Source organism: Bubalus bubalis, chromosome 12 (assembly GCF_019923935.1).
Source record: "Bubalus bubalis isolate 160015118507 breed Murrah chromosome 12, NDDB_SH_1, whole genome shotgun sequence".
In the NCBI taxonomy this organism is placed as follows: Eukaryota; Metazoa; Chordata; class Mammalia; order Artiodactyla; family Bovidae; genus Bubalus; species Bubalus bubalis.
Window position 1 is genome coordinate 36,565,618 of NC_059168.1, and position 27,863 is coordinate 36,593,480.

General features: G+C 42.5%; 1 long non-coding RNA gene across 1 annotated transcript; it reads right to left on the reverse strand.

Moving 5' to 3' along the window:
* Positions 1-27,435, reverse strand: LOC123464762. Its single transcript, XR_006639787.1, has 2 exons — positions 25,817-27,435; positions 1-1,200 (listed from the first exon to the last, which is right to left on the reverse strand). It is a non-coding gene; the product is annotated as an uncharacterized LOC123464762 (long non-coding RNA).
* Between the last annotated feature and the right edge of the window lie 428 nt (positions 27,436-27,863).

A 27,863-nucleotide genomic window follows, 5' to 3' on the forward strand; every position in this document is an offset into this window, starting at 1 on the left:
CATGATTTTATGAAAATTTTAATGGGCAAATAAAAATTGTTTAAATAACTAGGAACAATTCCATGGTTACAGGGGAGCATTGTTTTAAGGAGAGAAAAAGAATACTTCTGAATGCATATTTTTATATATATGTGTGTGTGTGTATGAAATACATTCCTTCCTAGGCCAGAGTGTTTTACATCAGTGTCATGCTAACATTTCTCATCACATCAATCATGCCGAAGTTGCTAGACAAAAGAATTCAGTGATGGCAAGGAGGGGTGTCCCACTGCTGGATGGTCAAGTGGGAAGTTCCTTTATTCATTTTGCTCCTAACATCACTACCAGTAAATTCAACAGTACAAAAACACCTGGTAATTCTATGCTACTTCAGTCTTATATTTCAGTGCTGCCAGCTATAAAAAGACAGCAAAATTACATTTTTCAGAGAGAAGGAGGAAAAGGACATAAAATCTCCTATTACCTCTACAAAAATGTTGTAGGAATCACGAGATGTTAATTATAAAAATTACTTTGCATATTCATTTAAAAGCACATATTTTGTTTTGAAATATTAGTTGTTATTTTAGAGCTTTGTTTAAAAAAAAAAAAAACACAAAACCATCAAGAGAAGAGTAGCAAGTGTATTCACTCAGACCAGTTGCCGCACAGCTGACATGGTAATTTTTTGGTTTTGCCATCTAGGATTCCACCCCTCAGGATCTGAAGTGGGCTGGAACCCAAATAACTTGTTGAAAATATGAATCTGTGAGGCGCTCTGTCTGGTGATTCCTTCCAGTCTGCTTACACTGAGGAGAGGTGAAGCCTCACTGGCCTTTAGAAGAGGAAAGCGCTGGTTTAAAGGTGCCTTCTCTTGTGATGGGGGTGGACAGGAAGCCTGGGTGGAGGGCGGGCTGGGACCCAGCAAGACCAGACAGGGTTCCTGACGTTCTTGGGAACTTCCTGGAAGCATGAAGAGGTGAGGCCCCACCCCTGGAGGAACAGGCCACTGGTCAGCTCCGGCTGTGCCCTGGGCCTCTGCCAAGGGGACTGTTTTTATTGTTACCAAATGTCACTCCACCCAAGGCAGGATTTTCAAAGATTCCTTAGATGAATGGAAACTTCTGGTTGCTCCTTGTTTTCTGAAGAGTGTTATGACAGGCATTTGATCTGCTCCTCCTTTGTAATTCAGGAAAAATTCCTCAGGGCCTGGAGGGCGACCTTTAACAGGAAGCAGGGGACATTGTTATTCCTTTCCCCACAGTTTCAGGGTCTCTTATGGGCTAAGATTCATTTTCTCACAGATGTTTTAGGCTGCTCAAGCAGGAAGAAAAAACCCACCACTGTCCTCAGTATTTCCTTGTTTGATTTTGAGCCCCCCAAATAAGGAAGATGGGGCAAGTTGAGGTTAAGAAAAGGCCTGAGCTAGGCCAGAGACTCCAAAGCATGAGAGGGACCACCCAGCTGGGACCGCCGCTGGAGGCTGCCAGCATTCCCCAGGGTGCTGGCTTGCATTGGGTTTTTCAGGGAAAGGCAGGCCCATCTTATTTAGGAGCCCCCAACCTCCACAGCCATTTGTGCCCAGAAAGGCGGCAGGAACATCTGGGCTCGGCATCTGCTCTGGTGCTGGGTTCAGAGGGAGCAGAGGCACACTGAAGCGTCCAGTTACCAGTTCCCACTGGCTTGACCCCACCCGACTCCGACTCCAGAGCAAATGCAACAGTCTGGAGACTTCAAGCAGTCTTCAAGCAGCAGGAGTCACACCTGCTGTCACAGTTGTCCGCATCTCGCCTCTAGTAAATATCAGACATGCCGGCGGTGGGCGAGGGCCTAGGCAGCCATGATGGCATCTCCCAGGAGGACGACATCAATGCCAGAAACACAGTGGCTTTGCCAGGAAGCGAATCCCACAGTGTGGGTGGGCGCAGGAGTGGGCCTGAGGCTTCTGCCTGGGGAGCAGTTGTGCTGGCTGCCTGGGAACAGCCAACTCCAGTCAAGCAGGAAAGCAGGTTTCCGAGTTACCACTCAGTCACTTGCCAGCTGTGTGACCTTGCAAATGTCACCTAACCTCTCCCACCTTCAGCTGTTAAACAATGATAATGTGAACAGATACATCAGACGGTCCTGGTAAGGAATAAGTGAGATGATGCATGTGGAATGCTTCATAAACAGTAACTGCTAACATGCATTGAAGGTACGATGTGCCTGATACTGGTCCATGAACTTCACAGGTCTTACTGGAATCCTCACCAACCCTTTGAAGTAGGTTACTATTATTACACCCATTAAAATGGGATAACATAAGGAAAATGGGGCACAAGGATATTACGTAGCTTGTCTCTGATCACATGGCTAACATGCAATGGAGCTGGTATTCAAACCTGGGTAGTCTGATTCCAATCTGCCCTCTGATTCTAGCAATAATGTTATAATGTGGGAAATTTTGACATGCATATTCAGCTTTAAGTCTTCCTTCCTCCTTAACCTAATATTCTACCAGCTGCTGAGATCTGTAGAGTCCATCAGTGTCTCACATTTGTCCTTTTGTTTTTTATTCTCTCAAATTTATTTATTTAGTTTCAAAACATAGCCTGCAACTTTTTGACACTCTCCCTATCGAGAGGTGACTGTGGCCCCTCGCCTTGAATTTAAGTGGGCATGTGACTGCTTAGAGCAACAGACCAAGATAGAAGTGATGACATCAAACTTCCAAGGCTAGGTCATTAAAGCCCACTGTCCACTGACACAGTGAGCCACCGCGTGAGAAGTCACTTCCCCGAGGCTGCCACGTGAAGGGCACATGCAGGCATTGTACCAGCCTGGGCTGAGGCCAGCCTTCCAGTCTCCTCCACTAAGGTGCCAGAAACAGCAGGAGAAAGCTCATCTTGGAAGTGGCTCCTGCCCTTCCAGCTCTTCCTGTCCCAATCATCTGAGTCATCCCCAGTCTCCAGCGGAGGCCGAAGATCAGGAGCAGATGAGCCACGTATAACTATATATTAAAGTGATCGTTATCCTGTGTCACCGTGTTTGGATTCATTCACTGTACTGCCACAGATAACTGGAACACTCACCATGTCCCAACTCAGACTCGTCCCTGCCTCCTATACTCCCCGTCCCTCATTTCTGCCTTTAGATGAACAGCAAAATCGGCTACCCAGTAGGTCAGAAACTTTCATGTTCCACCTCCAGTTAGTCACCAAGTTCTATTTCATCTGTTTCCTATCTTCTATTTCCATTACCTCTTCCTTTCCTAGCTCAGGATCTACCGCTCACTCATCTAAAGACAATGGTCTCCTAACTGATCTGCCTGTCTTTAGCTTCTCACACCCTGCACATACTCTGCAGTACGGCCAGGTTTGGTCTTTGCAGATTCTGATCAGTCTCAGCCTTGCTAAAAACCCTCTAAAAGCTCCCCATTGCTGCCAGAAGAACTTATAGGATCTTCACAGCCAGGTAGCCTTTCCCCATCCACCCATCCCCCAGCCCAATGACCTGCGCTCAGACCTGGAGCTACTCGCTCTTTCTAGAATATGCCAGGAATGTTCAAGCTTCTGTGCCTTTATTCACACTGTTTCCTTGGCCTGGACTGTCCACGCCTTCTCACATCCCCCACGTCTGTAACATGTTTCTGATTCCTCCTAGACCTAGCTCAGCTATCACCCTCTCTGAGGCTCCCCCTTCAACTCCCAGCAGAACGAACTGTTCCTTTCTGTACATCCCATTGTTTTCCAGTTTGGGTGTCACTTTGTAGCTCATACTTGGTGTTTGTCTCTATACTCTGCATCTGCAGGGCCTACTGTGTAGCCTGCCTGGCATACAATAGGTGCTCTATCAGTGCTTCTCGGATTTCCACTGCTGCTGCCCTAATTCAAAGAATCATCTCCACTCTGTCTTCTTAAATACAGCACCCCAACAGGCCATCTTCTCCTCAGAAATTTAGGCAGCTCTTCACCAAATGAAGACAGAACTCCTTAGTATGGCATCTGTGACCTACACATATGTCTATGGACTAAGGAGACTTAGCAAAATAATCAAACAGTTGAAGCTGCCCAATAAGTTGGGTGGGTGCTGCCAAGCTCTGGGCTGCTTCTGACCAACCCTCCCTCCCCTTGTCTGTACCCAGACATTCATCAGCACAGTGCCGTCCTCGATTTTTAAATTTCTATTCCTATTTTATCTTCCTAATAGTCTGTTTCTCTTGGGCAACGCTTGTCCTTCCATTCCTGGCAGTGAGTTTCCACATCAAGTCTCAGGAATACCCATGAGGTCCTACTTCATTCTGGGTGCAAGACAGCAAGTTCGCCTTCTTTACTGCTCAGTGCCTAGGCAATGGCATACAGACACCTGCATCACAAGTGTAGTGTTTCTCGCTTCCTCTCCAATTATCTTAACTTGTATTTTACTACACAACATGCCTCCTGCAATGTTCTTTTCTTTTTCTTATCCTCTATAGTAACTGGTTTTACAGTCTTGTCTAAACTAAGCATTTCTTGCTCTACACTATAATTCTTACAGATACAATCCTAAATGTTGAAAGTGAATGTCTTTTCTTCTTTCTCATTCTATTATGAGCTATTTCCAGCAATTATATACCCATCTACTGGGAGCCCTATTTAATAGAAGGCATTTTGAGTAATTAGATTTGAGTTATCCACTCGAGAAATGATATTTAATAACTGCTGGTACATTCTCATTTGGTCATAATTTCAAGTAAAAAGAAAAACTATCCCAGGGCAAAAGGAGCATAAGGATTTTAATACTTAAAGTAAAGGCAAAATAATGCTTAGAGAACCAATACATATGCCCTATGTTTCTCAGAGACTGGCTAATTCCTTTCAAAATAACAACATTGTTTATTTCCATTTAAAGAATTTAAATATCAACCAGAAGCAGAAGATATTAAGAAGAGAAGAACTATACAAAACAGATCTTCATGACCCAGATAACCACAATGGTGTGATCACTTACCTAGAATCAGACATCTTGGAGTGCAAGGTCAACTGGGCCTTAGGAAGTATCACTGCAAACAAAGCTAGTGGAGGTGATGGAATCCCAGTTGAGCTATTTCCAATCTTAAAAGATGACACTGGGAAAGTGCTGCACTCAATATGACAGCAAATTTAGAAAACTCAGCAGTGACCACAGGACTGGAAAAGGTTAGCTTTCATTCCAATCCCAAAGAAAGGCAATGCCGAAGAATGTTCAAACTACCGCACAACTGCACTTATCTCACATGCTAGCAAAGTAAGGCAATGGCACCCCACTCCAGTACTCTTGCCTGGAAAATCCCATGGATGGAGGAGCCTGATAGGCTGCAGTCCATGGGGTCACTAAGAGTCAGACACGACTGAGCAACTTCACTTTCTCTTTTCACTTTCATGCATTGGAGAAGGAAATGGCAACCCACTCCAGTGTTCTTGCCTGGAGAATCCCAGGGACAGGGAGCCTGGTGGGCTGCCGTCTATGGGGTCGCACAGAGTCAGACATGACTGAAGCGACTTAGCAGCAGCAGCAAAGTAATGCTCAAAATTCTCCAAGCCAGGTTTCAACAATACATGAACCAAGAACTCATGAATTTTCAAGCTGGATTTAGAAAAGGCAGGGGAACCAGAGATCAATTGCCAACATCCACTGGATCATATAAAAAGCAAAAGAATTCCAGAAAAACATCTACTTCTGCTTTACTGACTTAGCCAAAGCCTTTGACTGTGTGGATCATAACAAACTGTGGAAAATTCTTCAAGAGATGGGAATACCAGACCACCTGACCTACCTCCTGAGAAACCTGTATGCAGGTCAAGCAGCAACAGCTAGAAACTGGACATGGAACAATAGGCTGGTTCCAAATAGGGAAAGGAATACGTCAAGGCTGTATATTGTCACCCTACTTATTTAACTTATATGCAGAGTATATCATGAGAAATGCTGGACTGGATAAAGCACAAGCTAGAACATCAAGACTGCCAGGGTTAATATCAATAACCTTAGATATGCAGATGGCACCACCCTTATGGCAGAAAGTGAAGAAGAACTAAAGAGCCTCTTGATGAAAGTGAAAGAGGAGAGTGAAAAAGCTGGCTTACAACTCAACATTCAGAAAACGAAGATCATGGCATCCAGTCCCATCACTTCATGATAAATAGATGGGGAAACAATGGAAATAGTGAGAGACTTTATTTTTGGGGGGCTCCAAAATCACTGCAGATGGTGACTGCGGCCATGAAATTAAAAGACACTTGCTCCTTGGAAGAAAAGTTATGACCAAACTAGACAGAATATTAAAAAGCAGAGACATTATTTTGCCAACAAAGGTCCATCTAGTCAAGGCTATTGTTTTCCCAGTAATCACATATGGATGTGAGAGTTGGACCATAAAGAAAGCTGAGTGCCAAAGAATTGACATTTTTGAACTGTGGTGTTGGAGAATACTCTTGAGAGTCCTTTGGACTGCAAGGAGAACAAATCAGTCAATCCTAAAGGAGATCAGTCCTGAATATTCACTGGAAGGACTGATACTGAAGTTCCAATACTTTGGCCACCTGAGGTGAAGAACTAACTCGTTAGAAAAGACCCTGATGCTGGGAAAGATTGGGCAGGAGGAGAAGGGGACAACAGAGGATGAGATGGCTGGATGGCATCACTGACTCAATGGACATAAGTTTGAGCAAGCCCTGGGAGCTGGTGATGGATAGGGAAGCCTGGTGTGCTGCAGTTCATGGGCAAGCAATGAGTCAGACATGACTGAGCAACTGGACTGAACTGAAACATCAACCAGTTCCCAATTTGGTCCCTTTAGAAGGATGTCATACATTATCCTCAACTGTGTGTCAGAAAGAGAAAACTGGGATGGGCCTGGCCTTGAAAAAGTGGTCACTTTTCAAATGCAGAGCACTTGACAGACTTCTCATTCTCTTTCTCTTCTTTTAATGTGGCAAATAAAGACAGAATACGGCAGTGCTAAATATTGGCTCCAGAGATGAAATGAATACACCAAGACACCTTTCCGGGTCCTGTTTGCCTCCCTCGCTCCACTCCCATGCACAGAAGGCTCAGTGCAGCTTTCTACTCAGCATTTTCTTCCCTGAGCTGTGAAAAACATTTCTTAATCTTACCTGGAAAACATTTTTTAAGGTTTATCTAGTGAAGTATTAAGTAAATCCTGGCTATTACTTTATGACATTCATTTAGTCAGACTTTAAGGCTTCCCCTTATCAGCCTTTAAAAAAAATCCATAACAAGGCCCCCAAACCCAGAAGGAACAGATGAGATTTTTCTACAAAAAATGTTAAATGCTAATATGGCCAAAAATATAGCTCTACTAAAGATAAAAGATAAATGGCAGAGAGAAAATTTTGGAAGCATATAACAAAATATTAATATATTCCTTAATACATAAAGATATTAAAAGTTCTATATAAAGAACTCATACAAATCAGTAAAATAAAATTAAAAAATGAATATTTTGTATTCAAATAAATATGAAAAAGCCAAAGGGCATGAACAGGGAATTCAAAGGACAAATATTTTAAAATGTGTAAATAATGTCAAATAATTGTAAAATAAGAACAAGACACAAGTTTTCACCCGAGTTGAGCCAAAATTTAAGACTGCTTATATAAAATGTTGGTGAGGATAAGGGGGGTGGGTACATATTTTACCCTAAGGTCATGGGAATGTAACAGGAACAACTCTTTTGAAGGGATATTTGACAAAATAAAAAGTGTAGATGCACATACATTTTTACCCTACAATTTTATTTCTTAGAAGCTATCCTACAGAAATAACTATACTATAAACAAGAACATACTTATAAGGATGATTATCAACTATATAATTTTAACTGTATATCATTGAAGAAAACTTCAATGTTCTTCAATAGAGAACTCTTTAAATATATTATGGTACACTGACATGACAGAACTGTACAAAAAAGATCTTCACGACCCAGATAATCACGATGGTGTGATCACTGACCTAGAGCCAGACATCCTGGAATGTGAAGTCAAGTGGGCCTTAGAAAACATCACTACTAACAAAGCTAGTGGAGGTGATGGAATCCCAGTTGAGCTATTTCAAATCCTGAAAGAGGATGCTGTGAAAGTGCTGTACTCAATATGCCAGCAAATTTGGAAAACTCAGCAGTGGCCACAGGACTGGAAAAGGTCAGTTTTCATTCCAATCCCTAAGAAAGGCAATGCCAAAGAATGCTCAAACTACTGCACAATTGCACTCATCTCACACACTAGTAAAGTAATGCTCGAAATTCTCCAAGCCAGGCTTCAGCAATATGTGAACCATGAACTTCCTGATGGTCAAGCTGGTTTTAGAAAAGGCAGAGGAACCAGAGATCAAATTGCCAACATCCGCTGGATCATGGAAAAAGCAAGAGAGTTCCAGAAAAGCATCTATTTCTGCTTTATTGACTATGCCAAAACCTTTGACTGTGTGGATCACAATAAACTGTGGAAAATTCTGAAAGAGATGGGAATACCAGACCACCTGATCTGCCTCTTGAGAAATTTGTATGCAGGTCAGGAAGCAACAGTTAGAACTGGACATGGAACCACAGACTGGTTCCAAATAGGAAAAGGAGTTCATCAAGGCTGTATATTGTCACCCTGCTTATTTAACTTATATGCAGAGTACATCATGAGAAACGCTGGACTGGAAGAAATACAAGCTGGAATCAAGATTGCTGGGAGAAATACCAATAACCTCAGATATGCAGATGACACCACCCTTATGGCAAAAAGTGAAGAGGAACTAACACGGCTCTTGATGAAAGTGAAAGTAGAGAGTGAAAAAGTTGGCTTAAAGCTCAACATTCAGAAAACGAAGATCATCGCATCCGGTCCCATCACTTCATGGGAAATAGATGGGGAAACAGTGTCAGACTTTATTTTTCTGGGCCCCAAAATCACTACAGATGGTGACTGCAGCCATGAAATTAAAAGACGCTTACTCCTTGGAAGGAAAGTTATGACCAACCTAGACAGCATATTCAAAAGCAGACACATTACTTTGCCAACAAAGGTTCGTCTAGTCAGGGCTATGGTTTTTCCTGTGGTCATGTATGGATGTGAGAGTTGGACTGTGAAGAAGGCTGAGCACCAAAGAATTGATGCTTTTGAACTGTTGTGTTGGAGAAGACTCTTGAGAGTCCCTTGGACTGCAAGGAGATCCAACCAGTCCATTCTGAAGGAGATCAGCCCTGGGATTTCTTTGGAAGGAATGATGCTAAAGCTGAAACCCCAGTACTTTGGCCACCTCATGCGAAGAGTTGACTCATTGGAAAAGACTCTGATGCTGGGAGGGATTGGGGGCAGGAGGAGAAGGGGACGACAGAGGATGAGATGGCTGGATGGCATCACTGACTCAATGGACGTGAGTCTTAGTGAACTCCGGGAGTTGGTGATGGACAGGGAGGCCTGGCGTGCTGCGATTCATGGGGTCGCAAAGAGTCGGACATGACTGAGCAACTGGTCTGATCTGATCTGACATGACTGAATTCTCTAATGCACACAAAAAGCATGGGTCAGATCGTCTAAGATATACTGTGAACTAAACAAGTCACCAAACTATCCAATATTTATGGAGACAGTATGATCCTATTTTTTACCTAAAATTTTTCAAATTATATAGGTAGGTAGCAGGGTGTGTGTGCGTGTGTGTGTGTAGATAAAGTTCTGCTGCTGCTGCTTCAGTCGTGTCTGACTCTGTGCGACCCCGTAGATGGCAGCCCACCAGGCTCCCCCATCCCTGGGATTCTCCAGGCAAGAACACTGGAGTGGGTTGCCATTTCCTTCTCCAATGCATGAAAGTGAAAAGTAAAAGTGAAGTCGCTCAGTCGTGTCCAACTCTTCGCGACCCCATGGACTGCAGCCCACCAGGTTCCTCCGTCCGTGGGACTTTCCAGGCAAGAGTATTGGAGTAGGGTGCCATTGCCTTCTCTGAGATAAAGTTCTGGAGGGATACATATTGTGATTATTCCATGAAAGCTAGGATAAAGAGGCAACTCCCTTCAGCTTTATAATCTCAAATATTGTTCAAAATTTTTACAGTGATATGAATCACTTGGTAATTTTTTTTTTTACAAACATAATTGAAGAGAAATAATATCCACAGAAATCTTACCTACGTTCCTGTCATGGGTATCTACTTACTAAGTTTGAGGATCCCTAAGACCATAGTTGGGTCTTCCCTCATAGCTCAGTTGGTAAAGAGCAATCCTGCAGTGCAGGAGACCAGGATTCAATTCCTGGGTTGGGAAGATCCTCTGGTGAAGGAAATGGCAACCCACTCCAGTATCCTCGCCTGGAGAATCCCATGGACAGAGGAGCCTGGAAGGCTACAGTCCTTGGGATTGCAAGAGTCAGACATGACTTAGCGACTAAACCACCACCACAACCAAGACCATATTTACCCTAAAATTTCAAGTTTACTTTATGGTCCCTTCTCTTGGCACTAGAGTACAGGAATGACTTTACATTGGAGACCATGAGTTTTGTTTCTGAACCCCTTCCCAATTATTCTGACTCACTTCCAAATACCTTATTTCCATGGAGGTTTAAATCTGACCTTTGGTGACAGTTACCCAGAATAAACCAGTGCACATACTTTGGAGCAATGGGCTGGCAGTGCCCAGCATCAGGAGCCAAACACAGTGAGCTAAAGAAAGTCAGCCAGATACCATGCTCTACAACCTGCTGTGAGTATGTGACCACACACCTCACCAGCCAGGGGTGCCCTTTCTTGGCCATTAGCACTGAGGCCCAGAAAGCAGAATATTAAACACACTCCAGGGCTTTTGTTACTGTAAACACAAGAAATGAGGCACAGGCTCTCCCTTTCAGGGCCACCGTCAAGCTCACACAAGAATCTTTGTGCTGCAGTTGTGTGAAAGACCAAGTGTTCTTCTGATATAAGGAGTCTTTACTACTCAGCTCACCAACTTTCCAGACTTTCTGTTCTTCTGACTTCCCAACCAGGTCTCTATGGAGTGGCCAGTGGATGATATTCATTAGTCCTTATGAATCTTTTATTTCATAACAACACCTGTATGGCTACTGCCCCGTGGTTGGTGAATGTATAACAACTGACTTCTGGAGAAACTATGCCCTGGTTTATAATACTGGGTTGGCCAAAAAGTTTGTTAAAGTTTTCCATAACATGTTACGAACCCCAACGAACTTTTTTGCCAACCCAATATTTACTGATTTCCATAGTGTGGTATAACTCCCATAGCCAACTTCAAGCTATCAACAAACATCACTGCATATCAGTTGGGAAGAAGTGTACACAGCAGGATACCATTATACAGTATTTCTACCTCAAGAACAGAGGTTAATAGTGAATATAATAAAATATTAGGAAGCACTGAGTTGTAAAAATGACATTTTTAAATAAGATCTATTTAATGGTTACATATTTCTAATAATGGCTGTGTTAACAACTTGCTCACAAAATTCCTGAAAACTGAAACAAGTCTAGCAAGCCAATACAAGATGCTCCAGCACACTCCTAAGATCACTGCATTGCAAGGTTTTATGGGTATTCTTTCTCCTGGAAAACTCACAGTCATTACTTCCTCAATGGAAGTGCATATCTCCCAATATTTCTGGACAATCTATATGTCTGTTTATATCTGTACACTGATGTGTGCCATCTTGGGCTTGGTGTTGGGGCTGAATAGTGTAGTAGATGAAGAAAGGCATGGACCTTGGAGTCAAATAGATTAGTGACTGCTCTGTGTCAATGTGCAATTAACCTTTAACTCTTAATTTAAGAATATGTACTGCCCATGGGATTGTTGGAAGAAGAGGTAAAGAAGGGAGAGAGTATACTTAAACACAGAGCAGGTGTATGGTTTAAGGACTGACATTTGTACAACACTTGGCACGTAACAGGAGGTAAACACGTCAGTCCTTTTTCTCTTTAACAACATCTCGATGAAGCCCCATGTAATTGACCAGAGCTCTTCAGAGACCTAGGCGGCATCAGGACGCAGACAGGCTGAATTTGGCTCTCTCTTTCTTTTTACCTGATTTGAAAATCAGGCTGGGAGACACTCTGACTTTATCATTCTGGTGCCTGGCAACGGTCTGTAGTTTAATCCTGTCAATTAGGGTTGTCATTGTGTGGCAGAAAGTTCTAGAGATAAAACTTTCCTGGCTTTGTGGTGATAATATTCCTCTGGGTCACCAAGACCGGATAGCCAGTGTGACTCATTCTTGAGGAAAATCTCACCTCACATGCTCTGGGGCTATACAAGTTTATCCAGCGTGCTGGGCCAGCACCTAAGCAGGCCTGGAAGCAGTTTAAAAAGTTTTTGAAAAGGAAAACTATATACTGCAATTTTAATTCTTCCTTAATTAATTGGTCACATCAGAAGCTTTATACATGCTAATAAATTTTTTTTAGAACATTAGAAATTCACTCTAACTTGGGAAAACATGCAGGTGAAATTACCAAAAAATACTGTCTAGAAAGAAGAAATATAGCAGCACCTAGCTTTTTCCCAAAACAGAACATATTACAATTAACAGTAAAGTTTGAATAACAACAATGTGTAGTAACACATATAAAAACAGACCAAAGGATATGCAATAACTCACAAAACAATACACAAGAAAGAGGTATTCGCTGAAGGTGGAAAGCTGGAATGCCCTCCCCTCACTATCTACTCAAATCAAATCCCCTTTCCAAGTCTCATGCTGACTGCCGAGGGTTCTAGTAAATCTTTTTTGGACCCACAGCTTCTGTGTTCCGGGACTTCCCTGATGGCTCTGGGGGTAAAGAATCTGCCTGCAACACAGAAGACACAAGAGACTCAGGTTTGATCCCTGGGTTGGTATAATCCTCTGAAGAAGGAAACGCAACCCACTCCAGTATTCTTGCCTGAAAAGTGCCATGGACATAGAGGCAAGCCAAGGCAGGCTACAGTCCAATGGGTCGTAAAGAAGAGAGTCAACTAAGCACACAAGCACTTACACACTCCCATATTCCTGCAACTATATAATTTGTTCCTTCTACTGCCCGGTTTATACTTTCCTCCATTCTATACTGTTATCCTTTATAGAGATTCAAATTGTTATAACATCTGTTTTTGAGGGCAGAGAACCTGCACTGTATTTTTATATAAGCTTCAATGTAATAGGCCATTCATTTTATGAATGAATAAGTGAACACATCAAGTCACAAATGAACACCTCTAGACTTGGGTAACGCACAACTTCTGGGGCCCTCAGTTTCCTCCTATGGCCTTACACAAGGAGACTGCATTGACTGAGCTTAAAAACCAGGCTTCTACTATCAACATGGTTTCTGGCCTCAGGTCACTGTGACCGACATCCCTGGAAAGTAGCCTGGCTGCTCCTAACAATTTCTCCTCATCCACCCAGATAATAAAGTAGCCAGAAAAAGACCCCTGCTATTCATCTGAGACCTCATCCTTTGACTTCTATTTTTTTCTCTAGTTCCAGTGTCCTCCAGAAAACTGTTTTTCAAGGTGTGGTTGTTGGGTCACCTCATCGATCACCAGGGCCCTATCTAAATATGCTGGTTTCTTGGTCCCATTTGCAGGCTACTGGATCAGATTCTTGGGGGTGAAATAAGGCTGGCAATCTCCCAGGCAGCTTGTTGAGACTCTAAAGGTTGAGACTCTCTGATTGAGAAGAGAAGGGAGGGAAGGAAAATAAATGTGTGGCCTCCACATGCCAGATGCTTCCTTTGATTCTCACAACAATAGTAAAGGTAGATCTTACGTTTCTTTCAGTGATGAATCTCAGACGCTAATATATTGATAAGACAAACTGCCAAAGGTCCCTCAGTGAGTGAGTACTGTGATTCCAGAGTTCAGCTGACTCCATGTCCTCAGTTCCTTCCATGACAACACACAGTTGACCCCCACCCAAAACACCTTCCATCTGTTCACAGGCAAGACCCCAGGTTCCAGCAGTTTCCTATACTCACCCCAAATGACTTCTGAGATGCTACTCCACAGCTCATTTGCCATAAGAGATACAAGCTCAAGAAGCTCCTCAGTTTAGTCCCAACGATCAGCACAGTTTATACACTCTGACCAGGGCTTAGAGAGGACAATTCAACTCAGTTCAGCAGAGCATTGTTAGGCCTTTGCCAACCACTGGACTCCAAAAGAAGTATTCACCCTATTTCCAGCAGGCCTCATGGATGAGGGGAAGGAAGATCCTGGTGGGGCTTGGAGGAGCACAATAGGGTTAGAACCTGCTCCAACAGTGGTGGGAGTGCTGTGGGCAGCCTCTGAAATGGCCCCCAAATGTGGAATCCCCCTTCCCTGCATGTGGTCTGGGCTTCCTGACTCACTTCTAATGAACGGAACACAGCAGAAGCGATGGTATGTCACTTCTGAGATTAGATTATTAGAAGACGGCCGCTTATATCTGGGGTATGAGAATACAGGACTTGGTGAAGTAAAAGGAAGAACATAAATGATGTCCAGGTATTTGGACTGAATACCTGAATGGATGTGGTGTCATTTACTAAGATACTGAAGACTAGATTAAAAATCAGTTTAAACTCAGCCATATAAAAGGATGAAATATTATGTCAATCTTCAGCAATATGGATGCAACTAGAGATCATGCTAAGTGAAGTAAGTTAGAAAGAAAAAGACAAATTCCATATGATATCTCTTATATATGGATTTTAAAATACGATACAAATGAACCTATTTATGAAACAGAAACAGAATCATGGACTTAAGAGAAAAGACTGGTGGTTGCCAAGGAGGGGGTTTGGGGAGGATGGAGTTGGAGGATGGGGTTAGCAGATGTAAGCTTTTATGTCTCAAATGGATAAACAACATGGTCCTACTGTATAGCACAGAGAACTATATTCAGTATCCTAGCATAAACCATAATGGGGAAGAATATTAAAAAGAATGATATATGCATAACTGAATCACTTTGCTGTATAGCAGTAATTAACACAACACTGTAAATCAACCATACTTCAATAAAAAATAAAAATAAATCAGTTTAATAAGAAAAAGGCTCTTAATCATGATTTTGGATTTGGATGTGAAATTTGAGATGTTTGTGTGACATTCAAAGAAAATAAAAATGTCTGCTAAGCAGGTCGGATTTAGGTCTGGAGCTCAGAAAAGAAGTTTGGGTTTGAGTATACATTTGGGGGGTTTTAGAAGAAAAATAAAAGCTCCTGGGGATTCCTCACCCACAGGAATACTACAGGGGACCACATGCTTATCACCCCTTCTCCCAACTGCAACTCATGTGAGCTGGGTGTGGGTTGTCCATACCTGCCTTGACACACACACAAACACACACACACAATTATGCCCATGCTTTGGGGTGTAATGTCCTATTCAGACATGTGCTGCCATGGGAACGTGGGCACAGAATACGTAGCTAGTTCCCCTCTTTCCTTTATGGATATTTTCAAAACAGTGTTTCTTTGGTAATGTCTTTTTTAGTCTCCTTGTTTCCCTGACTACAGATTGAGAATCATGAAAAGACTCTGGTTGCTGTTTAGTAGATCTTTCTCCACTGAGTATGGTGGCTGAATGACTGTATTCCTAGCCCTGATTCAAAGTCTATTGTATTAATTATATCATTCATCTATTTGCAACCCAACCTCAGAGTAAGTCTGCATAGACCACCACCCTACCTGAGAACTGAGTAGCTTCCATCTCAAGCTGGTGGTGGTGTGTGATTTAGTTGCTAAGTCGTGTCAGACTCCTGTGATCCCATGGACTGTAGCCTGCCAAGCTCCTCTGTCTATGGGATTCTCCAGCAGAGAATACTAGAGTGGGTTGCTGTTTCTTTCTCCACCATCTCAAGCTGGTCTCCTGCTTTCAAGGGCTGGTGCTGCCTTGCCCCACTCTGCCCAAATCTTCCTCTGCCACCTCTGGTCCAGGCCCAGGTGATATTTCTGACCTTTATGCCTTTGTTCATGCGAGGTTCTAATGTGGGTTTCTAATCCAGTTCCTAATTTACTATGTGATTTGGAACAAGTTGTTAAAAACTCTCTCAGCCTGTTTCTTCCTTCACCATAAAAAGGCTCCATTGATCATTGGAGCTACCATTTACTGCCCTAAATATTTTATGCATGTTTTATCAAATCCTCCTAATACCTATTCAAAGATATATTATTGTTCCTATTACACAGATGGAGAAACTGAAGCTGAAACAGACTAAGTTGCCCAAGGACACACAGGTATTGAGGAGCAAAGAAGGCATTAGAAGCTGTGAAAGAAAACTTGCTTTCCTCTAGTTTAATCACTTCTGTGACCAAATGTGTGGGTTTTATCCCAAAAGAGCTGGGCATCCTGCAATTTGACCAGTTCTGACCCCATCCACCTGGAGTCAGCATTCAGTCCCACAAACTGCCCCCTCATTCAGACACCAACTGCATGTCCCAGTTACCACCTGCACTTCTGACTGACTGGCTATAAATTGGGGTTCTCATGACCCCCTCCTCAGGTTTGATAATTTGCTAGAATGACTCATAGAACTCAGAGAAATACTTACTTACATTTACCAGTTTATAATATTATAAACAAAATAGATCAACAGCCAGATCAAGAGATACATAGGGCAAGGACTAGAAGGGTCCCAAGCATCAGAGTGTCTGTCCCTGTGAAGTTGGGCTGTACCACCCTCCTAGCACATGGATATGCTCACCAATCAGGAAGCTCTCTGAACCCCATAATTTAGGGACTTTTATGGAGACTTCATCCTATAGCCATGATTGGTGATTAACACAACTTTTAGCCCTTCTCCCTTGACTGGAGATTGAAAGGAATGAGGCTGAAAGTTGGTTCCCCTGGCAACCAGCCCCTCAACCTCAGAGGCTTTCAAAAAATCCGCACCACATTAAAAATTAAAATAAGCTCAGGTGCGGTTGAAAGGGGCTTCTTATAAATAAAAGACATTCCTTTCACTTTGCTCTTATCACTTAGCAAATTTCAAGGGTTTCAGGAGCTTTGTGCTCTTTATATATTTGGTCCACAAATTCTTCAATACTCCTTTGAAAAACTGGAGCTTAATTCCTCTCCCCTTGAGTGTGGGTTGGACTTAGTGATTCTCCTCTAGTGAAAAATATAGCAAAAATGGCAGCATGCGACTGCCAAGACTAGATCATAAGGTGTGAGAACTTCTTCCTTGTTCTCTCTCAGATCCCTGGCTCTGGGGAAAGCCGGCTGCCATGTTGTAAGAACTCTCAAACAGCCCAATGGAAAGGTCCACATGGCAAGGAACTGAGACCATCTGCCAACAGCCATGTGAGTGAGCTGTCTTGGAAGAGGCTCCTCCAACCTCATTCAAGTCTTCAGATGACTGCAACCCAGCCAAATCTTGACATGTGAGAGTCCCAAAGCTAGAGCCACCCAGCTAAGCTGCTCCAGAATTTCTGACCAAAGAGATAATGTTCTGTTTTAAGCTACTCAACTTGGAACAATTTATCACACATCAATAAAGACATACCTAGCCACAAAACATCCCAAGCAGTATCTCACATGCACACACCCTCCTTTTCCCTACCCACCTTTCTACTTTCCTTGTCTTTTTTCCTATGTACCTTGAAGTGAATCATTCGAAAGCTCTAGAAGACCACAAGTTGGAAGAAGCAAGGACCACCCAGTCCCCTGGAGGAAAGCCATCCCTACCATGCAAAACCACAGGCCTGAGGCTTGTACATTATAGTAGCTAGTGTTATTTATTCTGCTGATATACCCTCCTTTCTACTTCTCCTAGAATGTATTGTTCTTTACCACATGATATAATTCTTTGCATAAATGTCTTTCTTCTATTCTGGTCCACAAGTTGCTTTCTTTTCAAAATTAGTATCAAATGAGCAATGAAAAGATGCTCACGCATGGCAGTATGTGCTTTGCCAGCATATCTCAATTAATTCTCACAATAACTCAATAAGGTAGATTTTGTTAGTATTCTGATATTTCAGCTGTGGACTCAAGCTAAGACAGGTTAAAGGACTTGCTCAAGATTACATAGCCCAGAAGAGGCAAAGCTGACATGTGTTCAGCTCAGTTCAGTCACTCAGTTGTGTCCAACTCTTTGTGACCCCATGGACTGCAGCACGCCAGGCCTCCCTGTCCATCACCAACTACTAGAACTTACTCAAACTCATGTCCATTGAGTTGGTGATGCCATCCAATCATCTCATCCTCTGTCTTCCTCTTCTCCTCCTGCCTTCAATCTTTCTCAGCATCAGGGTCTCTTCAAATGGGTCAGTTCTTTGCATCAGCTAGCTAAAGTATTGGAGTTTCAGCTTCAGCATCAGTCCTTCCATTGAATATTCAGGACTGATTTCCTTTAGGATGGACCGGTTGGATCTCCTTGCAGTCCAAGGGACTCTCAAGAGTCTACTCCAACACCACAGTTCAAAAGCATCAATTCTTCGTCACTCAGCTTTCTTTATAGTCCAACTCTCACATCCATACATGACTACTGGAAACACCATAGCTTTGACTAGATGGACCTTTGTTGACAAAGTAATGTCTCTGCTTTTAAATATGCTGTCTAGGTTGGTCATAACTTTTCTTCCAAGGAGCAAGAGTCTTTTAATTTCATGGCTACAGTCACCATCTGCAGTGATTTTGGAGCCCCCCAAAATAAAGTCTGACACTGTTTCCACTGTTTCCCCATCTATTTCCCATGAAGTGATGGGACCGGATGCCATGATCTTAGTTTCTGAATGTTGAGCTTTAAGCCAACTTTTTCACTCTCCACTTTCACTTTCATCAAAAGGCTCTTTAGTACTTTTTTACTTTCTGACATAAGACTGGTGTCATCTGCATATCTGAGGTTACTGATATTTCTCCTGGCAATCTTGATTTCCGCTTGTGCTTTATCCAGTCCAGCATTTCTCATGATGTACTCTGCATATAAGTTAAATAAGCAGGGTAACAATATACAGCCTTGACGTACTCCTTTCCCAATTTGGAACCAGTCTGTTGTTCCATGTCCAGTTCTAGCTGTTGCTACTTGACCTGCATACAGGTTTCTCAGGAGGCAGGTCAGGTGGTCTGGTTTCCCATCTCTTGAAGAATTTTCCACAGTTTGTCATGATCCACACAGTTAAAGGCTTTGGCAAAGTCAATAAAGCAGGAGATGTTTTTCTGGAACGCTCTTGCTTTTTTGATGATTCAGCAATTTGATCTCTGGTTCCTCTGCCTTTTCTAAATCCCAGCACATGTTCAGATCCCCAAATTTTGAAATCTTGGCCACTATGATCCCCTTCCTCCCAGGGACCCCTGTATCCCACACTGTGCCCAATGAAGTATTGTGCATACAGCTGTTGCTGAATTAATGCCTGCAGCTACATGAGTTAAGAAACAAATGGAAATATGGTAAGAGGGGAAATGTCATGAAAGGTCACAAATAATGAAAAATTCTGTTGTCCTGAAATATTTTGTTCCTCATACAAATGTCTCTTTTTACTTGTATGCCTCTGAACTTTAGGGTGTTAGTGGCTGGGACACATAAAGAGAGTCATTCAGTGGATAAAAAGCCTGCTTAAGAAAAGGCTAAGAAATTCTTCAAAATGTCTACATTTTCAGATAAAGAGCCACAAGAGCTTCAGGACATCAAACACATTGAGGACTTTTCTCAAGAGCCAACTCAGTAAGGAAAGGAGCTGAAATCCGCAGGCACCTCTGAAGGAGAGGACAGTAACTACTGTAACAACGGGCCCCCACTTCACCAGAAACCTGAATCCATTCAGGGACCTCAGCAGCAGGACAAAGGCCGGACTGTTCTCTCCAGAACAACGGGATAGTGCAGTGAAGAGTGGGCGCCCTGTGTACCGAGGGAAAAGGCTGTAAATGAGTCCCTGGCATCACCACAACAGGTCAGCCTCAACAAAGGCGGGACAGAGCTGTTGGCCAAAAAAACCCGTCACAGTAAGTTCCCTCCAGGAGAGAAAATTCAATCAGATTTAAACTAAAAACAGCTCAATCTCCAAAATATGTAGCCAGTATACCATGAGGAAAAGAAGATTCTGCCTTCCTAGGGAGGGGAGGTAAATAAGAAATAGTCTCAAACTCTCTTCATGAAAGCAAAGCCCAGGCCTTCTTCTGATTTGTTTGGAACTGGCATTAACTTCAAGTCGGCACCCTGTTTGCCACCTTGAGTTCACACTTCTGTCTTTTCCAATTCTCCCTAAGTAAAGCTTAAACTTTCCTGACTGTAAACTTTTTTTTTTCTTCCTTGAAATGAAAAATGTTGAAAGTCTTGGGCTCTGGGAAGAGAAAGGGAGATTGGAGCAGAAAGACAGAGGTATCTGTTTTCTATTCTTACCTTCTTGTATTCATTTCTCAACTATTATTTTATTAATTACTAACTTTATTAATGTGAAGCATTCATAACTTTTTGGGTCTTCATTTTTCTATTTGTTTCAAAAGAAGTCAAATATGCTTTTCTGGGGGTAAGTTTCATAACTACACATCTCTGTCCTAACACTTTTTTGTTTCCCTAAACAGAAGCCTTGCTTCTCAGAGAAAAGTCCACTGAGTGTGTTTCTTGCAGCAGAATATTACAGAATACCTTTACTGAACAACAACAAAGGGTTATTGGGGTTTTTCCTGTGATTTTAATATTGCTTAAGGTGGTACAACCATATATTATTCTTTTATATGGATCCATGGTTTCTAACAGGTTGATTTTTCCCCAGAGGAAATCTGGCAACCTAGCAACATTTTTGGATGTCATAACTAGGGAGGTGGGTCCTGCCAGCAGCTGGTGGATAGAGGCCAGGGAGGTTGCTAACATCCCAAAGTGGATAGGAAAGTCCCCTCTACATAGAATTATCTGGTTCAAAATGCCCATAGTGCCCAGGATGAGAAACCCTGATATAGATATGATAACTCTATTGTATAATATGGAAATACACCCTGAAGTCATGCTCAAGAATAACTCATTAGATTAGGAGCGAGGAGAACGGTGTTCTCCTGTTTGGATGACACACCATGCATGAGGTTGAGACTGGCCAGATTTAGGGGTAGCTGTTTGTGTCTGATCAAGACACTTGATACATGGACACACAAGCCCTTGATAAATGCTTCAAAACACAGTGGAATCTATCCTTTATTCTTTATTCATTTACAGATATTTGTTGAATTTCTGCTATGCTATCAAGTATACACAGCTTATAAGGGGACTCACACTCCAACCAGGAGCACATCTGTTCTTAATAAAAAATAGAAGTACTCAGGCCATGTGGAAATATTACAATCAATATTTTGGCCAGGATATGTCTTCAGAGAACTTACATGAAATGAGAATGAAACTGACATACTTAAATATCTTAGATATTAAACCTACATACAATTCACTTCCAGCATGACTGATTTTGTCCTGAAGTCATTATAAATAAACTCCTATCCCTTTAGAAAAGCCAGATCCCTTTAGAAAAGCCCCAGGGAACCCATGGGGCTAAAAGAAACTGAACAAGCCAAGTAAGAATTTAAGCCTGGGACATGGATGGCAGGAGCTTCTGGTACTTTCGCTTTGTATTTCTGACTGGTCCCCACCCTACCAGTTGTCAAGGGACGGGAGGTGCTCCTGGACTTCCCTCCACAGTTAGAACAGCCGGAAGGACATGACTCTGTGGCCCCAGGGGCTGGACTTGGCTCCTCACTCTGAATGCAGTCATCAGGAAAGTTCCCAAACTACCCCTCCCTAAGCAATCATGAATCAACACTTAATTCTTGCCCATCGAAGTAAAGCCTCATAAAAATATTCTCCCTTAAAGAAACCCCAGCAGGGTGAATTCTCTCAGAAGTTATAATAGTTGTAGCATTATTGATCCATGAACATTTGAATTCTTTGAATTAGTGCCTATGAACACGAAAGAAGACCCTGTACTTTTTCACAAGTCCCTGAAGAATCTCTCATTCCAAAAAAGGCAAGTTACACTTTTTTTTTGTTAATTTTGCAAGAGCCCCTACAGTTTTTTGTTTATTTAATATTCAGAAAATTTTTATAATAAAAAAGAAATGCAGCTAAGAGTATTAGAAAAAGAACAGAAAAATCTATTTGCAAAAAATATACTGCAAATGCAATTTTATCCTATTTTTGGTTGCCTTCAAGGAAAACTAACTTAGAAGAGCCACACTGATACCAGTTCAACTGGGCCAAAACAACAGCTGACTCAGAGTTTGCTGAACTCACCGAGCTGGGGTCGGAGCAGGTCCAGCCTGACCTCCCTGCTGGGCAGTAGTCTAAGCAGAAATCTGTCTGATTCAGACCAACCCACCTGTGACTGCTCCAGGGTGACTTTGCCTCCCACCTCCAATGAATCTTAGCTTAGAGCCCAACTCCAGTTCTGTACGTGACCAAAGCTCTGGTCAAGGCCCAAAGTCCACTGTCACTCTCAAAGTTCAGGATGTTCTGATCTGGCCTGGAAATAGCCCAGATGATTCGGGGCCAGAGCAGTGGATGATGGGTTCATCCTAGATCAACCTCATAGCTACTTAACTTCAAGGGTTTAAATTGGGACCAGAAAAAGTATGGAGAACATAGCAAACCATCTGCTTGGCTGCATTCGGCCCTGGGTCAGTCACAATGGGTGTTCAGAACCCCTAGTCCTGTGTCATCAATCAAAGAACGACAACTTCCACTAAGAACTAAAAACCTGGGGAGGCTGTCTGGCTTTAAATCATGCCTTGTGTCACTTTGGAACTATGTTACGAGTTAAACCTCAGCATGCTCCTTGACTTTAACTCATTCCAGTTTCTCAAATGAGAACAAAGAAAACATCGGAATGTATCCGTCAGCAGTATGACAGGCTTCATACTGGGCTAAGCACTGTATTTTCACCCCTAACTCAAAATTTCCTTTCACATACAGATTTAGGGCAAACCGTTTGTTTCCTTGGGCATTCCTGGTGGCTCAGACAGTAAAAGTGGCTGTCTACAGTGCAGGAGACCCGGGTTCAACCCGGGTTCAATCCCTGGGTCAGGGAGATCCCCTGGAGAAGGAAATGGCAACCCACTCCAGTACTCTTGCCTGGAAAATTCCGTGGATGGAGGAGCCTGGTGGGCTATAGTCCATGCTATCACAAAGAGTCAGACACGCCTGAGCAATTTCATTTTCACTTTGCTTCCTTAAATGGTGGCACACATTTGTTTTTACTAGGTGCTCAGTGGTGTCCTAAGTGCTTTATAAGCATGAACATATTTATATGCATGTATTTATATATGTACATATACGTTTATCATAAAACATATATAATGGGTTTGCATACATTCCAAAGGATGCGCTTTAAGTTTTATTCATGACTGAATTTATTTTTTAAATAATTTTAATTGCTGAAGTAATATGTGCCCATATTAAAAAAGTAAGGTTTTATTAATAAAAAGTGAAAATCTTGTTATCCCCTCCAGATCCATCCTTCTGAGGCAACACCAATGGTTACAGAGTGGGATAAGCCTTCTGAAGGAAGTATCGAGAAAAAATTTTAAAGGAAACTCAAGTCTCAAAGCAAATAATTAGCATGAGGTAAAGAATAACATTTTTTTTTAAGAAAAAAAAAAAAAAAAACACAAATGAAGTGGAAAACGAGATCAAGGAAAAGCCCCTAGCATGGGAAGAGGCTAAATAGTGTGGCTGAGTAGAATTTTTAAATTAATGCTGTTGAGGGAGGAATAGACCCTGGGAGGTGGCTGGTGGGGAAAGTGACCCTGTGGGCCTCCTGTAATTGACCTGGCAGTGTCAAACAGTACGGAGGGAGAGCCTAGTCGTTCCCATCGGCAGACATTTCCTTTCAAGGGTTTAGTCACATGTCTTTTTAGAAACAGTCCAGTTATCTCAAGCCCATGTACCCCAAGGAGCTCTGGGACTGCATTTGAAGAGTCTACCAATGCAAAGAGGAAACCATGTCTCTTGCCCTAGAGAGAGGGATGGAGTGGACTGAGAGGCAAATGTGGCAACAGTTTGTCCATGGAGACCCAGCATCACCCAAGAACATCCGTTCCCCTGTGATGTGTGCAGGAGGCCTCTGGCCTAACCTTCAAGAAGGCTCTGCAGCTGAGGGGAGCTCATAGGTGCCCTGGAGAATGGGATCTAAGGTGGTCAGAGCCAAAGGACCCTCCATGGAACCAAAACACAGTGGAAATGATTTTGAGTTGATGGATTCACTGGAAAATAGAGAAGGGAGTAATTAGGACACAAAAACACTGTAAATCCTGCAGGGTCATGACTACAAACCTCAGAATAAAATGAAGTCTTCAGGCTCCAGGGACCACCCTTCCAGCTGCAAAAATGCTACAGACTGAGCATCTTTGTCTTTCAAGGAGACCAAACAAAGATCAAATAATGGAGGGGGTGGGCAGTGGGAATACAGGACCCTCTAGCTTATTGACCTTGACACTGCATGAGATCTGGAAGCTTTGTTGGATCACATAAAAATCAGTCTCTTGGGCATTTAAAAATACATGTGTTAATAGTTTTTTCATATCTGCATAAAGAACTCAACCTATCCCCAAAGCTAATTAATAAGCCTTAATGAGGGCAGGTGTCTTGACTTCAAAGTGTTAGAAATACTCATGGGACATGGTGAAGATGGTATCTGTCTAAGGCAATAGTTCAGCACCCTGATTGCACATTAGAATCACCTGGAAAGTTTTAAAACATTGATTCCTGGAATCTAGCCTCAGAAATTCTGATTAAATGGTTTTATGGTAAGGCCAAAATATTATTTTTAGAACTTCGTCAGGTGATTTGAATGCAGGGAGCCATGAAACACAGATACTGGGATCCCAAGCTCTCCTAAACAATACTACCTTTCCTATGAGGTACACGGAGATGAAAACAAAAACAGGTAACTTTTTACCAGCAGCTTGGGCCCCGAATCTCCCTGCAGTACTTGTAGTGAGCTGGGCTGGAGCTAGTGATGAGTGCTTTGGCATACACCTGAACAACCAAAAATCAAAGCCAAGTAAGAGCTAACTCTCTCTCCATCCCCATATCTGAACCCAAGTCTCAGTTGTTACCACTCCAACAAGAAGGACAGCCACATTCGCCAGCAGGAAGCGGAACAAACAATATACATACAACTCATATTTTCAACAAAGAGAGCATTCATAGCTCGAAATACAAATCAGTAAGAAAATAGCCACAACCCAATGGAAAAGCGAGCAAAGGCTATAAACAGCTACTTAAAGAGTAGCCTTGATAAACTAATAAACATATGAAAAGATCTTCAACTTTGACAGTGATCAGGGAATGCCAACGATAATCACAAATGAGATCGATACCATTTCACACTTAGCAAAATTACTAAAGTCCAAATGTTTGGTAATACCAAAAGTTGGCAGGGATGCTGAGGAACAAGAACTCTGCTCTATTACTTGTTGGGGTATAAACCTGCACGATAACTCAGAAGAGCAGTTTTTAATATCTGCTAAATAGTAATGTAGAAGACGCTCATACCCTTCAAGAAGTCAGTTTCCCTTTCAGGTATATGCTGCTCAGATACTGAAGGAAATACAACACAGGGGTGCCCACTGCAGCATTTGCTGTAATGTGAATAGGTTGGAAGGTTACCATCCTCCAAGAGTGGAAGAGATAACTGTGGTTTCATCACCATACATGAAATAGTTTGCCCAGTTACAATGAATAAATAACATTTACCTATTTCAACACAGATTAATCTAAAAGGTAACACTGAATATGAAAAGTACAAGTTACAAAAAATCATTTTCAGTAGGATACCCTTTATGTAAAATATTAAAACACATACTCATAAACAAATATGTAGAAAGAATATAAAAATGTGAGCAGGAAAAACCGTGCATGAACAATAAGAAAGTTACTACCTTTGAGGAGTGGTAATTATCTTCTCACATGAGACTGGGAAGGCATTTCAACTGCAATTAGATGTTTTCCTTGCTTCCTTCCCTTCTTCCTTCCCTTCCTGGCTCCCTTCCTTCTACCTGCCTTCCTGCCTCCCTGCCTGCCTTTTCTTAATTGTTTTTAAATTGGAAGCAAATGTGGCCAAATGTTCATTTAAAAACCTGAGTATAGGTAAATGAGTGCTGTTCTAGTTTTATCTGTATCTTATCATACATGGAAAATATTTAATAATTAATTTAAAATTTTTCTTTATTATTTTTCTTCTAATAATAACCTTTTAAAAAACTTTCTAAGGAGCAAATAAAGACGCCATAAGCATCTCCTTCAACAGGAGCTTCAGTGTATTTCCTCGCATCCTTTAATACTGAGATGGCGAAACAGCTGTGGTGAAGAAGCCTGCTGCCAGCTCCCAGGATCCATTGGCTGATGGGTGGAGACTTCAGGGCTCCCAGGTTGCCCATCCCACAGCCACCACACCAGGCTCTTGCTACATCATCAATGTCCATTCTCCACTTTGGAACGTAAGAGAGATTTAATCTGACCTCTAGAGAAACACATAAACTCTGGAGTGAAGGACTCTCCTTACTTACATAACCGGTGTTTTATGTGGGAAAATTACTGGAGTTGTATTGAACCTACATTTGATGTGTTTCACATGCTCTGGTCCCTACAAAGATCAGGTTATGAGTCACTGACAAGCAAGTCGAGGGGATCCTGGGAGCACCTGGGATGCCACTGATGCAGAGGAAACCAGACCATAGAGGCAGGGGGGCTTCACAGAGCCCGCAGCTGTGCCACCGCTGCAGCCAGGGCCCCGGGTTCATGTCTCCCTGCCCAGTGCTCAGAGACCCTAGGCTGCCAAGGTGTCCTTTTCAGGGACAGACGAAACATCCTCAGAGGATAAAGCTAGAAAAAGGTGAAATTTCTTGCCTATATCTTTTTCCCTCCATGGTGTTATTTTATTTCTACACTTAAAATTTACAGAAACTATGCACTAAATAAATATTTTAGGTAACCAGTTTATTTGAAAACCCTCAAACTGAAGGATACATAAGAAAAAGGCTTGATATCTCCTTTTATTACTGCTTTCAACCATGTCCTGTCCAATCATTCTCTCCATCCCTTAGTGTCATAGTAGGCAGATCTGATATCTCTCAGATCACTTTTAGATATTAAAACCTCTCCAAACTAATCTCATAAGGGATTCAAAGCTCTTCTCTCCTTCCCCAGGATAGGCTTGGAGTGTGTACTTCTGTGTGTGTGTGTCTGTGTGTGTTGGGTGTGGGGGATAAGACTTGGCTCTGACACCGCCAGCCTCTTGCTTCTCAGGCCCTAGCTTACTTGCTAGGGGCTTTTAGAGGGAAAGGAGAAGCTTAAGAAATGTGTTACTGTGACTAGCAGTCCTCTGTTGGAGCTGGGGACTGCTTGTATCACACTGCTTTGTTGTGATTCTCTCTGAAACTAGAGGCCTCTGGTGATTTAAGGGCCACCAAGAGTCCATATCAGAGAAGGCAATGGCAACCCACTCCAGTACTCTTGCCTGGAAAATCCCATGGGCAGAGGAGCCTGGTAGACTGCAGTCCATGGGGTCACGAAGAGTCGGACACGACTGAGTGACTTCACTTTCACTTTTCACTTTCATGCATTGCAGAAGGAAATGGCAACCCACTCCAGTGTTCTTGCCTGGAGAATCCCAGGGATGGGGGAGTCTGGTGGGCTGCCGTCTATGGGGTTGCAGAGAGTCAGACACGACTGAAGCGACTTAGCAGCAGCAAGAGTCCATATGGTGATTGCAGCCATGAAATTAAAAGACACTTACTCCTTGGAAGAAAAGTTATGACCAACCTAGACAGCATATTAAAAAGCAGAGACATTACTTTTTCAACAAAGGTCCGTCTAGTCAAGGCTATGGTTTTTCCTGTGGTCATGTATGGATGTCAGAGTTGGAGTATAAAGAAAGCTGGGTACAGAAGAATTGATGCTTTTGAAGTGTGGTGTTGGAGAAGACTC